Source organism: Bombina bombina, chromosome 8 (genome assembly GCF_027579735.1).
Source record: "Bombina bombina isolate aBomBom1 chromosome 8, aBomBom1.pri, whole genome shotgun sequence".
NCBI classification, from domain to species: Eukaryota; Metazoa; Chordata; class Amphibia; order Anura; family Bombinatoridae; genus Bombina; species Bombina bombina.
In genome coordinates this window covers 7,853,876-7,871,961 of record NC_069506.1, presented here as the reverse complement: position 1 = coordinate 7,871,961, position 18,086 = coordinate 7,853,876, and positions in this window count along the sequence as shown.

Here is an 18,086-nt window from a genome sequence, read left to right as displayed (position 1 = left end):
AAAAAATGTAAAAAGCACATATAAATAAAATTACAAATACAGGAATATCTTACAGAAGCGGCTCAAAGGGCCAAAGCTGATAATTACAATAAAAACAGAGGTAATAACAGGTGATCAGTGTGAGTGGTACACCAGAATAAGAGTGTATACTAATAAAACAGAATTAGCCTAAGTACAACTATAACAAGTGCATCAAACAAAAAACTAATAAACAATAATACAAACAATAGTGTTCAAAAATAGTGTTTCAAAAATAGTGTTCCAAAAAATAGAAAAATGCACTGCAGTGCAAAAAAAAGGGGGGTAGCAAAATAATTGTATAGACACGATCAAATAGTGAGTGAGTGCAAATGGATATAAAAATGCTAGCTACTTAATCCAGTGAGGTTAAGATATAATTAAATAAAATACACAATATGCAATAACATAAAAAATAAAATACACAATATGCAATAACATAAAAAATAAAATATAATCCAAAAAAAGTGTTCAAAAAGTTGATCAACAAATGTTAGTGAAGAACAAAAATAAGTCAATCAAAACTAAAAAATGGAAAAAATGGGTGATGAAAAGCAAGGTGAAAGTGAGGAAATTGATTCCTTCCAATGTTAGTTACTTTAACAGATCCAAATTCCTGAGTGTGGTAGCTGAAGTAGCTGATTGGATCCTAGCACCTGTCAGCTGCTTGCTAGTCTTGAGAAAGGCCCTTTTTTGAGGGCAGAAACGCGTTGACATATTGGTAAGCATTACTTTAATCTTTACTTCATTCTCATATTGGATACACTATGTTGTGAATTTCTTTTTTTACAGGGACACTTTTTAGGATACCATAGGAGCAGCTGACAGGTGCTAGGATCCAATCCAATCAGCTACTTCAGCCAATCGGAATTCAAGGGACGCCATCTTGGATGACGTCACTAAAAGGAACATTCATTCAGGAAGAAGACTTTGTTTGAAGAGGATGCTCCGTGCCGGATGTCTTGAAGATGGACCCACTCCTCGCCGGATGGATGAAGATAGAAGATGCCATCTGGATGAAGACTTCTGCCCGTCTGGAGAACCACTTCTGCCGGCTTGGATGAAGACTTCTCCCGGCATCGTTGAGGACTTATTGTCGCTTCGATGAGGACTTCTCCTGGCTTTGTTGAGGATGGATGTCCGGTCTTCAAAACTGTAAGTTGATCTTTAGGGGTTAGTGTTAGGTTTTTTTAAGGGTTTATTGGGTGGGTTTTAGTTTTAGATTAGGCTTTGGGCAATAGAAAAAGAGCTAAATGGCCTTTTTGGTTGTGTGGGTGGTGGGTTTTACTGTTGGGGGGTGTTTGTATTTTTTTTACAGGTAAAAGAGCTGATTTCTTTGGGGCAATGCCCCGCAAAAGGCCCTTTTAAGGGCCTATTGGTAGTTTATTGTAGGCTAGGTTTTTATTTTATTTTTGGGGGGGGGGCTATTTTATTTTGATTGGGCTATTAGATTAGGTGTAATTAGTTTAAATATCTGATAATTTCTTTTTTCATTTTGTGTAATTTAGTGGGGTTTTTTTGTAATTTAGGTAATTGTATTTAATTTAGGTAATTGATTTAATTGTAGTGTAATGTTAGGTGTTAGTGTATCTCAGGTTAGGTTTTATTTTACAGGTAAATTTGTATTTATTTTAGCTAGGTAGTTAGTAAATATTTAATAACTATTTAGTAACTATTCTACCTAGTTAAAATAAATACAAACTTGCCTGTAAAATAAAAATAAACCATAAGCTAGCTACAATGTAACTATTAGTTATATTGTATCTAGCTTAGGGTTTATTTTATAGGTAAGTATTTATTTCGTTTTAAATAGGAATTATTTAGGTAATAATAGGAATTTTTATTTAGATTTATTTTAATTATATTTAAGTTAGGGGGTGTTAGGGTTAGGGTTAGACTTAGGTTTAGGGGTTAATAACTTTAGTATAGTGGCGGCGATGTTGGGGGCGGCAGATTAGGGGTTAATAAATGTAGGTAGGTGGTGGCGATGTTAGGGGCAGCAGATTAGGGGTTAATAATATTTAACTAGTGTTTGCGATGCGGGAGTGCGGCGGTTTAGCGGTTAATATGTTTATTATAGTGGCAGCGATGTCGGGAGCAGCATATTAGGGGTTAATCATTTTATTTTAATGTTTGCGATGCGGGAGGGCCTCGGTTTAGGGGTTAATAGGTAGTTTATGGGTGTTAGTGTACTTTTTAGCACTTTAGTTATGAGTTTTATGCTACAGCTTTGTAGTGTAAAACTCATAACTACTGACTTTAGATTGCGTTACGAATCTTGCGGAATAGGCTGTACCGCTCACTTTTTGGCCTCCCAGAAAAAGCTTGTAATACCAGCGCTATGGAAGTCCCATTGAAAAAAGACTTTACGCAAATTGCGTAAGTTAATTTGCGGTACGGCCAAAAAAGTGTGCGGTGCCCCTAAATCTGCAAGGCTCGTAATACCAGCGGTAGTGAAAAAGCAGCGTTATGAGCCTTAACGTTGCTTTTTTACTCATACCGCAAAACTCGTAATCTAGCCGTTAGGTTTTTATTTTATTTTACAGGTAAGTTTGTATTTATTTTAACTAGGTAGACTAGTTAGTAAATAGTTAACTATTTACTAGCTAATTAGTTAAAATAAATACAGTTACCTGTAAAATAAAACCTAACCTGTCTTTCACTAAAACCTAACATTATACTACAATTAAATAAATTTTAAAAATACATTTATCTAAATTACAAAAAATAATAAAGACTAAATTACACAAAATAAAAAAGAAATTATCAAATATTTAAACTAATTACACCTAATCTAATAGCCCTATCAAAATAAAAAAGCCCCCCCAATAAAAAAAACCCTAGCCTACACTAAACTGCCAATGGCCCTTAAAAGGGCCTTTTGCGGAACATTGCCCCAAAGAAATCAGCTCTTTTACCTGTAAAAAAAAATATACAAACAACCACCCAACAGTAAAACCCACCACCCACACAACCAACCCCCCCCCCCCCACAAAAAAACTACCTAAAAAACCTAAGCTCTCCATTGCCCTGAAAAGGGCATTTAGCTTCTTTACGGTGCCCAAAGTCCCTAATCTAAAAATAAAACCCACCCAATAAACCATTAAAAAAACCTAACACTAACCCCCAAAGATCCACTTACAGTTTTTGAAGACCGGACATCCATCCTCATCCAGCCAGGAGAAGTCTTCATCCAAGCGGCAAGAAGTCCTAAATGAAGCCAGGAGAAGTATTCATCCTATTCGGCAAGAAGTCGTCCTCCAGGGGGCAGAAGTCTTCATCCAGATGGCATCTTCTATCTTCATCCTTCCAACACGGAGCGGCTCCATCTTCAAGACATCCGGAACGGAGCATCCTCTTCTTTCGATGGCTAGAAGAATAAAGTATCCCTTTAAATGACGTCATCCAAGATGGCGTCCCTTGAATTCCGATTGGCTGATAGAATTCTATCAGCCAATTGGAATTAAAGGGTAAAAAAATCCTATTGGCTGATGCAATCAGCCAATAGGATTGAGCTTGCATTCTATTGGCTGTTCCAATAGGAGTTTTTACCCTTTAATTCCGATTGGCTGATAGAATTCTATTAGTCAATCGGAATTCAAGGAACGCCATCTTGGATGACGTCATTTAAAGGGAAAATTCATTCTTCAATAGCCATCAAAAGAAGAGGATGCTCCGCGCCGGATGTCTTGAAGATGGAGCCGCTCCGCGTCGGAAGGATGAAGATAGAAGATGCCGTCTGAATGAAGACCTCTGCCCGCCTGGAGGATGACTTCTTGCCGCTTGGATGAAGACTTCTCCCGGCTTCGTTGAGGACTTCTTGCCGCTTGGATGAAGACTTCTCCCGGCTGGATGAGGATGGATGTACGGTCTTCAAAAACTGTAAGTGGATCTTCGGGGGTTAGTGTTAGGTTGTTTTAAGGGTTTATTGGGTGAGTTTTATTTTTAGATTAGGGACTTTGGGCACCGTAAAAGAGCTAAATGCCCTTTTAAGGTCAATGCCCATACAAATGCCCTTTTCAGGGCAATGGGGAGCTTAGGTTTTTTAGGTAGGTTTTTATAGGGGGGGTTGGATGTGTGGGTGGTGGGTTTTACTGTTGGGAGGTTGTTTGTATTTTTTTTTACAGGTAAAAGCTGATTTCTTTGGGGCAATGCCCTGTAAAAGGCCGTTTTAAGGGCCATTGGCAGTATAGGCTAGGGTTTTTTTATTTTGGGGGGGCTTTTTTATTTTGATAGGGCTATTAGATTAGGTGTAATTAGTTTTAATATTTGATCATTTCTTTTTTATTTTGTGTAATTTAGTGTTTATTACTTTTTGTAATTTAGATAAAAAAAAATTTTTTATTTAATTTATTTAATTTTAGTGTAATGTTAGGTTTTAGTGTAAGACAGGTTAGGTTTTATTTTACAAGTAACTTTGTATTTATTTTAGCTAGGTAGTTAGTAAATAGTTAATAACTATTTACTAACTAGTCTACCTAGTTAAAATAAATACAAACTTACCTGTGAAATAAAAATAAAACGTAAGCTAGATACAATATAAATTTAGTTATATTGTAGCTAGCTTAGGTTTTATTTTACAGGTAAGTATTTATTTAGTTTTAAATAGGAATAATTTAGGTATTAATTGTAATTTTTATTTGGAATTATTTTAATTATGTTTTAGTTAGTTAGTGGGTGTTAGGGTTAGGGTTACGTTAGGGTTAGGGTTAGGTTTAGGGGTTAATAACTTTAGTATAGTTGCGGCGACATTGGGGGCAGCAGATTAGGGATTAATAACAGTAATGTTATGATATGTGATGTACGGATATGTGATGTACTGATATGTGATGTACTGATACGTGATGTACTGATATGTAATGTACTGATGTGTGATGTATTGATATGTGATGTACTGATATGTAATGTACTGATATGTAATGTACTGATATGTGATACACTGATATGTAATGCACTGATATGTGATACACTGATATGTAATGTACTGATATGTAATGTACTGATATGTGATACACTGATATGTAATGTACTGATATGTGATACACTGATATGTAATGTACTGATATGTGATGTACTGATATGTGAAGTACTGATATGTAATGTACTGATATGTGATGTACTGATACGTAATGTACTGATATGTGATGTACTGATATGTGATGTACTGATATGTGATGTACTGATACGTGATGTACTGATATGTAATGGACTGATATGTGATACACTGATATGTGATGTACTGATATGTAATGTACTGATATGTGATGTACTGATACGTAATGTACTGATATGTAATGTACTGATATGTGATGTACTGATATGTGATGTACTGATACGTGATGTACTGATACGTGATGTACTGATATGTAATGTACTGATATGTGATACACTGATATGTAATGTACTGATATGTAATGTACTGATATGTAATGTACTGATATGTGATACACTGATATGTGATGTACTGATATGTAATGTACTGATATGTAATGTACTGATAGGTGATACACTGATATGTAATGTACTGATATGTGATACACTGATATGTAATGTACTGATATGTGATGCACTGATATGTGATGTACTGATACGTGATGTACTGATACGTAATGTACTGATATGTGATGTACTGATTACGTGATGTACTGATATGTAATGTACTGATATGTGATGTACTGATATGTGATGTACTGATATGTGATGTACTGATATGTGATACACTGATATGTAATGTACTGATATGTAATGTACTGATATGTAATGTACTGATATGTGATACACTGATATGTGATGTACTGATGTGTGATGTACTGATATGTAATGTACTGATATGTGATACACTGATATGTAATGTACTAATTAGTTTTAATATTTGATCATTTCTTTTTTATTTTGTGTAATTTAGTGTTTATTACTTTTTGTAATTTAGATAAAAAAAATTTTTTTTATTTAATTTATTTAATTTTAGTGTAATGTTAGGTTTTAGTGTAAGACAGGTTAGGTTTTATTTTACAAGTAACTTTGTATTTATTTTAGCTAGGTAGTTAGTAAATAGTTAATAACTATTTACTAACTAGTCTACCTAGTTAAAATAAATACAAACTTACCTGTGAAATAAAAATAAAACGTAAGCTAGATACAATATAAATTTAGTTATATTGTAGCTAGCTTAGGTTTTATTTTACAGGTAAGTATTTATTTAGTTTTAAATAGGAATAATTTAGGTATTAATTGTAATTTTTATTTGGAATTATTTTAATTATGTTTTAGTTAGTTAGTGGGTGTTAGGGTTAGGGTTACGTTAGGGTTAGGGTTAGGTTTAGGGGTTAATAACTTTAGTATAGTTGCGGCGACATTGGGGGCAGCAGATTAGGGATTAATAACAGTAATGTTATGATATGTGATGTACGGATATGTGATGTACTGATATGTGATGTACTGATACGTGATGTACTGATATGTAATGTACTGATGTGTGATGTATTGATATGTGATGTACTGATATGTAATGTACTGATATGTAATGTACTGATATGTGATACACTGATATGTAATGCACTGATATGTGATACACTGATATGTAATGTACTGATATGTAATGTACTGATATGTGATGTACTGATACGTAATGTACTGATATGTAATGTACTGATATGTGATGTACTGATATGTGATGTACTGATACGTGATGTACTGATACGTGATGTACTGATATGTAATGTACTGATATGTGATACACTGATATGTAATGTACTGATATGTAATGTACTGATATGTAATGTACTGATATGTGATACACTGATATGTGATGTACTTATATGTAATGTACTGATATGTAATGTACTGATAGGTGATACACTGATATGTAATGTACTGATATGTGATACACTGATATGTAATGTACTGATATGTGATGCACTGATATGTGATGTACTGATACGTGATGTACTGATACGTAATGTACTGATATGTGATGTACTGATTACGTGATGTACTGATATGTAATGTACTGATATGTGATGTACTGATATGTGATGTACTGATATGTGATGTACTGATATGTGATACACTGATATGTAATGTACTGATATGTAATGTACTGATATGTAATGTACTGATATGTGATACACTGATATGTGATGTACTGATGTGTGATGTACTGATATGTAATGTACTGATATGTGATACACTGATATGTAATGTACTAATTAGTTTTTAATATTTGATCATTTCTTTTTTATTTTGTGTAATTTAGTGTTTATTACTTTTTGTAATTTAGATAAAAAAATTTTTTTTATTTAATTTATTTAATTTTAGTGTAATGTTAGGTTTTAGTGTAAGACAGGTTAGGTTTTATTTTACAAGTAACTTTGTATTTATTTTAGCTAGGTAGTTAGTAAATAGTTAATAACTATTTACTAACTAGTCTACCTAGTTAAAATAAATACAAACTTACCTGTGAAATAAAAATAAAACGTAAGCTAGATACAATATAAATTTAGTTATATTGTAGCTAGCTTAGGTTTTATTTTACAGGTAAGTATTTATTTAGTTTTAAATAGGAATAATTTAGGTATTAATTGTAATTTTTATTTGGAATTATTTTAATTATGTTTTAGTTAGTTAGTGGGTGTTAGGGTTAGGGTTACGTTAGGGTTAGGGTTAGGTTTAGGGGTTAATAACTTTAGTATAGTTGCGGCGACATTGGGGGCAGCAGATTAGGGATTAATAACAGTAATGTTATGATATGTGATGTACGGATATGTGATGTACTGATATGTGATGTACTGATACGTGATGTACTGATATGTAATGTACTGATGTGTGATGTATTGATATGTGATGTACTGATATGTAATGTACTGATATGTAATGTACTGATATGTGATACACTGATATGTAATGCACTGATATGTGATACACTGATATGTAATGTACTGATATGTAATGTACTGATATGTGATACACTGATATGTAATGTACTGATATGTGATACACTGATATGTAATGTACTGATATGTGATGTACTGATATGTGAAGTACTGATATGTAATGTACTGATATGTGATGTACTGATACGTAATGTACTGATATGTGATGTACTGATATGTGATGTACTGATATGTGATGTACTGATACGTGATGTACTGATATGTAATGGACTGATATGTGATACACTGATATGTGATGTACTGATATGTAATGTACTGATATGTGATGTACTGATACGTAATGTACTGATATGTAATGTACTGATATGTGATGTACTGATATGTGATGTACTGATACGTGATGTACTGATACGTGATGTACTGATATGTAATGTACTGATATGTGATACACTGATATGTAATGTACTGATATGTAATGTACTGATATGTAATGTACTGATATGTGATACACTGATATGTGATGTACTGATATGTAATGTACTGATATGTAATGTACTGATAGGTGATACACTGATATGTAATGTACTGATATGTGATACACTGATATGTAATGTACTGATATGTGATGCACTGATATGTGATGTACTGATACGTGATGTACTGATACGTAATGTACTGATATGTGATGTACTGATTACGTGATGTACTGATATGTAATGTACTGATATGTGATGTACTGATATGTGATGTACTGATATGTGATGTACTGATATGTGATACACTGATATGTAATGTACTGATATGTAATGTACTGATATGTAATGTACTGATATGTGATACACTGATATGTGATGTACTGATGTGTGATGTACTGATATGTAATGTACTGATATGTGATACACTGATATGTAATGTACTAATTAGTTTTAATATTTGATCATTTCTTTTTTATTTTGTGTAATTTAGTGTTTATTACTTTTTGTAATTTAGATAAAAAAAATTTTTTTTATTTAATTTATTTAATTTTAGTGTAATGTTAGGTTTTAGTGTAAGACAGGTTAGGTTTTATTTTACAAGTAACTTTGTATTTATTTTAGCTAGGTAGTTAGTAAATAGTTAATAACTATTTACTAACTAGTCTACCTAGTTAAAATAAATACAAACTTACCTGTGAAATAAAAATAAAACGTAAGCTAGATACAATATAAATTTAGTTATATTGTAGCTAGCTTAGGTTTTATTTTACAGGTAAGTATTTATTTAGTTTTAAATAGGAATAATTTAGGTATTAATTGTAATTTTTATTTGGAATTATTTTAATTATGTTTTAGTTAGTTAGTGGGTGTTAGGGTTAGGGTTACGTTAGGGTTAGGGTTAGGTTTAGGGGTTAATAACTTTAGTATAGTTGCGGCGACATTGGGGGCAGCAGATTAGGGATTAATAACAGTAATGTTATGATATGTGATGTACGGATATGTGATGTACTGATATGTGATGTACTGATACGTGATGTACTGATATGTAATGTACTGATATGTAATGTACTGATATGTGATGTACTGATATGTAATGTACTGATATGTAATGTACTGATATGTGATACACTGATATGTAATGCACTGATATGTGATACACTGATATGTAATGTACTGATATGTAATGTACTGATATGTGATGTACTGATACGTAATGTACTGATATGTAATGTACTGATATGTGATGTACTGATATGTGATGTACTGATACGTGATGTACTGATACGTGATGTACTGATATGTAATGTACTGATATGTGATACACTGATATGTAATGTACTGATATGTAATGTACTGATATGTAATGTACTGATATGTGATACACTGATATGTGATGTACTTATATGTAATGTACTGATATGTAATGTACTGATAGGTGATACACTGATATGTAATGTACTGATATGTGATACACTGATATGTAATGTACTGATATGTGATGCACTGATATGTGATGTACTGATACGTGATGTACTGATACGTAATGTACTGATATGTGATGTACTGATTACGTGATGTACTGATATGTAATGTACTGATATGTGATGTACTGATATGTGATGTACTGATATGTGATGTACTGATATGTGATACACTGATATGTAATGTACTGATATGTAATGTACTGATATGTAATGTACTGATATGTGATACACTGATATGTGATGTACTGATGTGTGATGTACTGATATGTAATGTACTGATATGTGATACACTGATATGTAATGTACTAATTAGTTTTAATATTTGATCATTTCTTTTTTATTTTGTGTAATTTAGTGTTTATTACTTTTTGTAATTTAGATAAAAAAAATTTTTTTATTTAATTTATTTAATTTTAGTGTAATGTTAGGTTTTAGTGTAAGACAGGTTAGGTTTTATTTTACAAGTAACTTTGTATTTATTTTAGCTAGGTAGTTAGTAAATAGTTAATAACTATTTACTAACTAGTCTACCTAGTTAAATTAAATACAAACTTACCTGTGAAATAAAAATAAAACGTAAGCTAGATACAATATAAATTTAGTTATATTGTAGCTAGCTTAGGTTTTATTTTACAGGTAAGTATTTATTTAGTTTTAAATAGGAATAATTTAGGTATTAATTGTAATTTTTATTTGGAATTATTTTAATTATGTTTTAGTTAGTTAGTGGGTGTTAGGGTTACGTTAGGGTTAGGGTTAGGTTTAGGGGTTAATAACTTTAGTATAGTTGCGGCGACATTGGGGGCAGCAGATTAGGGATTAATAACAGTAATGTTATGATATGTGATGTACGGATATGTGATGTACTGATATGTGATATACTGATACGTGATGTACTGATATGTAATGTACTGATGTGTGATGTATTGATATGTGATGTACTGATATGTAATGTACTGATATGTAATGTACTGATATGTGATACACTGATATGTAATGCACTGATATGTGATACACTGATATGTAATGTACTGATATGTAATGTACTGATATGTGATGTACTGATATGTGATGTACTGATATGTGATGTACTGATACGTGATGTACTGATATGTAATGGACTGATATGTGATACACTGATATGTGATGTACTGATATGTAATGTACTGATATGTGATGTACTGATACGTAATGTACTGATATGTAATGTACTGATATGTGATGTACTGATATGTGATGTACTGATACGTGATGTACTGATACGTGATGTACTGATATGTAATGTACTGATATGTGATACACTGATATGTAATGTACTGATATGTAATGTACTGATATGTAATGTACTGATATGTGATACACTGATATGTAATGTACTGATATGTGATACACTGATATGTGATGTACTGATATGTAATGTACTGATATGTAATGTACTGATATGTGATACACTGATATGTAATGTACTGATATGTGATACACTGATATGTAATGTACTGATATGTGATGTACTGATATGTGATGTACTGATACGTGATGTACTGATACGTAATGTACTGATACGTAATGTACTGATATGTGATGTACTGATACGTGATGTACTGATATGTAATGTACTGATATGTGATGTACTGATATGTGATGTACTGATATGTGATGTACTGATATGTGATACACTGATATGTAATGTACTGATATGTAATGTACTGATATGTAATGTACTGATATGTGATACACTGATATGTGATGTACTGATATGTAATGTACTGATATGTGATACACTGATATGTAATGTACTGATATGTAATGTACTGATGTGTGATGTACTGATATGTGATGTACTGATATGTGATACACTGATATGTAATGTACTGATATGTGATGTACTGATATGTGATGTACTGATATGTGATGTACTGATACATGATGTACTGATATGTGATGTACTGATACGTGATGTACTGATACGTGATGTACTGATATGTGATGTACTGATATGTGATACACTGATACGTGATGTACTGATACGTGATGCACTGATACGTGATGTACTGATACGTGATGTACTGATACGTGATGTACTGATATGTGATGTACTGATACGTGATGTACTGATATGTGATGTACTAATATGTGATGTACTGATGTGTGATGTACTGATATGTGATGTACTGATATGTGATGCACTGATACGTGATGTACTGATACGTGATGTACTGATACGTGATGTACTGATATGTGATGTACTGATACGTGATGTACTGATATGTGATGTACTAATATGTGATGTACTGATACGTGATGTACTGATACGTGATGTACTGATATGTAATGTACTGATATGTGATGTACTGATACGTGATGTACTGATACGTGATGTACTGATATGTGATGTACTGATATGTAATGTATTGATACGTGATGTACTGATGTGTGATGTACTGATATGTGATGTACTGATGTGTGATGTACTGATGTGTGATGTACTGATATGTGATGTACTGATACGTGATGTACTGATATGTGATGTACTGATATGTGATGTACTGATATGTGATGTACTGATACGTGATGTACTGATATGTAATGTACTGATATGTAATGTACTGATATGTGATGTACTGATATGTAATGTACTGATATGTAATTTACTGATATGTAATGTACTGATGTGTGATGTACTGATATGTGATGCACTGATATGTAATGTACTGATATGTAATGTACTGATATGTGATGTACTGATACGTGGTGCACTGATACGTGATGCACTGATACGTAATGTACTGATACGTGGTGGACTGATACGTTATGCACTGATACGTAATGTACTGATACGTGATGCACTGATACGTGATGCACTGATACGTGATGCACTGATACGTAATGCACTGATACGTAATGTACTGATACGTGATGCACTGATACGTGATGCACTGATACGTGATGCACTGATACGTTATGTACTGATACGTTATGTACTGATACGTGATGTACAGATACGTTATGTACTGATACGTGATGCACTGATACGTGATGCACTGATACGTTATGTACTGATACGTAATGCACTGATACGTGATGTACTGATACGTGATGCACTGATACGTGATGCACTGATATGTTATGATGCACTAAGACTGCTTCTTTGTACACACTGCAGGTATTTAGAAACAGTTCAGGGCTCTATCATTAGAATTGTGCGGTTTATCTTCCTTGGTGAGCTCTGGTGTTTGGGTTCTTTGTGTATTCACTGACGAAGGTCAGAGTTCATTTACCAAACCTGAGTGCTTGATCTGAACACATAATCCTTCTCTTTCATAAGAGCCAGAGAGTGTTTAACCCTTTCATACCAAAGGCCCAGCAGCTAGGAAGTGTCTTTAGCTTGAGGGATGTAAATATAAGGAGATTTAGACCTTCACATACCTGGAGGCCATTTATTTCTGTAAACTAGCAGGATACAGACCATTTAAAAAAAGAAATCAAAATGTTTCTGTCATGATTCAGATAGAGGGGCCTATCTATCCCCGTGTTTATGGCGAGCCTGCAGTCTTTGTGACCGCTGCTCCATAACCCTGTCCGCCTGCTCTGAGCAGGCGGACAGACATCGCCAATTGATTAAGATCGGGTTGATTGACACCTCCCTGCTGGTGGCCCATTGGCCGCGAGTCTGCAGGGGGCGGCGTTGCACCAGCAGCTCTTGTGAGCATATTGCTCTCCGTATTCAGCGAGGTCTGGCGGACCTGATCCGCAGTGTCGGATCAGGTCTGGCAGACTTTGTTAAATAGAGGCCAGAGCATAACATTTGTAGACAACTTTCTAATGTACTTCTTTTATCAATTTTGCTTAATTCTCTTGGTATCCTTTTTTGAAGCAGTAGCAATGCACTACTGGGAGCTAGCCAAACACAACAGATGAGCTATTGACAAGAGGAATATATGTGCAGCCATCGTTCAGCAGCTAGCTCCCAGCTCCTCTGCCTACCTAGGTATGCTTTTCCATAACGGATACTAAGTGAACTAAGCAAATTAGATAATAGAAGTAAATTGGAAAGTTGTGTAAAATTGTATGTTCTATCTGAATCATGAGATTCATATCCCTTTAGCAATGGAAAAGTAAAAGTAACTTCATAAACCCTCTCTGTCACATGGAGATGGCTGATGAGATTCCCCCCGGGTGATTGACAAGCCCTGCTCTCATGCAATTGGTTGTGTTAGGGTAGGGGGCGGTATTACACAAGTGCGCCCTCCTGCAATGAAAAATATGGGGAACACATTCGCCTCACAATTTGCGATAAGATGTGGACAGTTTCCCTACTTGTGAATCCTGTGCATTTGCAAATTGATAAATTGTGTCCTTTATAGGGGTAAAACCGCGTCTTGTTTAACACTAAGTCTGTGTAAATAAACAAAGGAATATTGAATTTATGGAAAAAAGGGAAATCCCAGATTATAATGTGTAGGTCATTTATTATTAGAGAACATTACATAAAAGGGGGAAATAGAGGTGTATAGATCCTTAATGTCTTTAGGGAATACTATTAATAGTATTTAAAGGGACAGCTTATCCTAAATTATTTAAAGGTGAGCTCTAAACATTTCTATCATGTTCTATTTAATATTAGTATTATTTTTGTTCTATTTGGTTTTGTTTTGTGAGAAACATAAGTTTAAAGGGACAATAAAATGAAAATGAAACTTTCATGGATCAGACTAAGAAGCAATTTTAACAGCCATTGATTAATCCTAATAAGACAAGTCATGAGAGGAGTTTGTCTATTGAAAACCAATTGCAGCAAACAAGGTTATAATGCACTCTATAAACATGAAGACAATTTGATAATAGAAATACATTAGAAAGTTGTTTAAAATTGCACATTCTATTAGATTCCTTAAAGAAAAAAAATTGAGTTTCATGTCCCTTTAATAAGTGTTTACTGTGCATAATTAGATATGTATAGTAGTGTTTCACATCCAGTTAACCTGTGCAGATGATTGTCAACATCTGAATCTACCATATAATTGTGTATACAAAAGTGTTAATAATTAAAAGTCAGTCTAAAGCCTTTCTGAGTTGCTTTATCAACTGGAGAGCAATTTTACCTACTTGAGCGGATTAATGCTCTATGCAGATAGGTAACCTAACCCACAGGGAGGCGCTGACACTCACTGCAGGCCAGCTGTACTCACTCAAAGCTTGTCTCACTCTTTGAAGGTTAGTTTGAGCAATTGGACAGCAGTCTTGCTCAATGGAAGACGGTCTCTCTAATTGGAAGTACACCAGTCTAATTTCAAAGCCTTCTTTAGCATCTACATCACAAAGAGCACAGACTCACTTCAGCAGTGAAAGGGTTTTCATACCATTCACACTGATAAAGGCCTTCCCAGTGGCAAAGCCGTGAATAAGTACTGATAATGAGTTAACGCGCTGCTAATGAGTGACTGATTCACTACCAGAGTTATGTAAATCAGCTTGTGAAGAATCTAAACAAAATACAAACTGAGCTGTAGTTCTGTCTGTACATCCAACCTAAAGGTAATAGTGACACAAACAAAGCTTAAGGACAATGACAAGGACAGTGTTGTCTAATGCCCCATATTGCCATAGTGTGTCTGGTCATATAACAGAAATACATTTACAACAATATCATTGTATTGATAGTTATAGATGTGGGATGAGTCTGAAATGTAAAAAAAACAATCATTAGATCAGCACAATAACATCTACTTTATAGACTCACAAACAAAGCCTGTAAAGCAATGAAAACCATTCACACAATGCCCCTTTAACAGTTGCACACACAGTAGGAGGTGCTAAAAGTTTTCTGTTCTGTCCTTGTCCAGGTATGAAAAATGTTTTGTTTTTTAACCATTACATCACTTGATGCACCCCCCATACACACACAGATTTAAAGGGCCATTATAGTAGAGAAATGACATGCTATAATCTGTTAGAGAATGTCATTTTCTGAGTATTGTCCATACATTTAAACACTCAGTAGAAGTTCTGCTTTTGCAACTAGTGCTGCTGATTGGATCAGTGGCGGGTAGGGATGGGCGAATGTGTTTATATTCGAATTCGAATGTTAGAACAAATGTTATTGTAGAAATTCGATTTACATAACAGAATGTTGATACGAACGAATATTCTTAAAAATTATTATCGAATGCTATTTACAGTTTTCTAATGTCCCATTTGAATTCGAATATTACATTTATAAAACACAATTGTAGACTAGAAATACTATTTCGAATTCGAATATTACATTTTGAAATTGAATAAATACATAGCTAAACATTCTATTATTTAAACAAATAATTTCAAATTTTATTGAAAAATTTGAAAACAAAATTTCGAAAATAGAATGTTAGAATGTTATGTAATCATTCAAAATTTGATTTGATTTGAACAAAGGTATGTATCAAAATTTGTTTTAAATTTCAAATTTTTAGAAACCTTCGCCCATCCCTAGTGGCGGGTTCTGTTCAAGACCCGCAGTGCACTACAGAACGTCTATTGTGTGCTTAAACCTTTTTGCGGGAGTTAAATACACAGCAGAGCAAGGTCAACAGTGGTAGAATTACACGCTATAACTGATCAGTGTATATAATGAATTGGTGTATGTCATTTTGTGACTATATTAATAGAATTATTGTTGTATTTGTCGGTATTTCAGGTGTGTTTACAATCTGACAGTAAATAACATTTTATATACATGTGTCTAGAGTGTATGTACAAAAATATATTTTATATACGTGTCTAGAGTGTATGTACAAGAATATATTTTATATACATGTGTCTAGAGCAGTGCTTTCCAAACTGTGTGTTGTGACACATTAGTGTGTCGGCAGCAGTGTGTAGGTGTGTCCCTGCTTCAGCCCAATTTTTTTTTAATTTAACATTTTTTAAAAAATTTTTTTTTGCTGGTTTCTGACTTTCCGCCTGCCTGCTACGCATATCATGTGGTTGACACATGATTGATACCTAGTGGGTCACAGATCATCTTAACCGATTGGCACAGCTCAACGGGAACTGAAACTATACCCATTGGCGACTTTGGTGGGAAAATTGGCTCCTGACTGCACGTGTAGTCTCCTCGGCTTGTGACTGCGTGTATAGTCAGTGAGTGGGACAGCAGTGTGTTTGCAGCACGGGCAATAGTCAGTCGGACACACAGAGCTCTGAGGGCAGCAGCTTAAACGCTGAGCTGAAGTCAGAAGTCAAAGTGGGTTTTTTGCAGCTAGCTCCCAGTAGTACATTGCTACTCCTGCTTTTGATATATGGATAGGAAGTATAAGCTTAAAAATGCTTGATGATGAAGTGTGAGTCTCTTTAGCTAATATTCCACTAAATATTCAGAAACTGTGTTCATCCCATCAACCTCATACATCCCATTAAAATAGTAAGTAGCTATTGGTGTTAAACATTTTTTTTTAATCCTTGCACATACTTACTGTTACTTGTAAATACATTTCATTATTATATAATTTATGTATGTGTCTGTATCTCTTAAAACAAGTTAGTGTAACCTCCTGTTTGCTTGTACAACTGAATTACTGTGTCACGAAATTATGTAGGTTTAAAAAGTGTGTCACCAACATGAGAAGTTTGGAAAGCTCTGGTCTAGAGTGTATGTACATGAATATATTTTATATACATGTGTCTAGGGAGTGTATGTACAAGAATATATTTTATATACATGTGTCTAGAGTGTATGTACAAGAATATATTTTATATACATGTGTCTAGAGTGTATGTACAAGAATATATTTTATATACATGTGTCTAGAGTATATGTACAAGAATATATTTTATATACATGTGTCTAGAGTGTATGTACAAGAATATATTTTATATACATGTGTCTAGAGTGTATGTACATGAATATATTTTATATACATGTGTCTAGAGTGTAAGTACAAGAATATATTTTATATACGTGTCTAGAGTGTATGTACAAGAATATATTTTATATACATGTGTCTAGAGTGTATGTACAAGAATATATTTTATATACATGTGTCTAGAGTGTATGTACAAGAATATATTTTATATACATGTGTCTAGAGTGTATGTACAAGAATATATTTTATATACATGTGTCTACAGTGTATGTACAAGAATATATTTTATATACGTGTCTAGAGTGTATGTACAAGAATATATTTTATATACATGTGTCTTCAGTGTATGTACAAGAAAATATTTTATATACA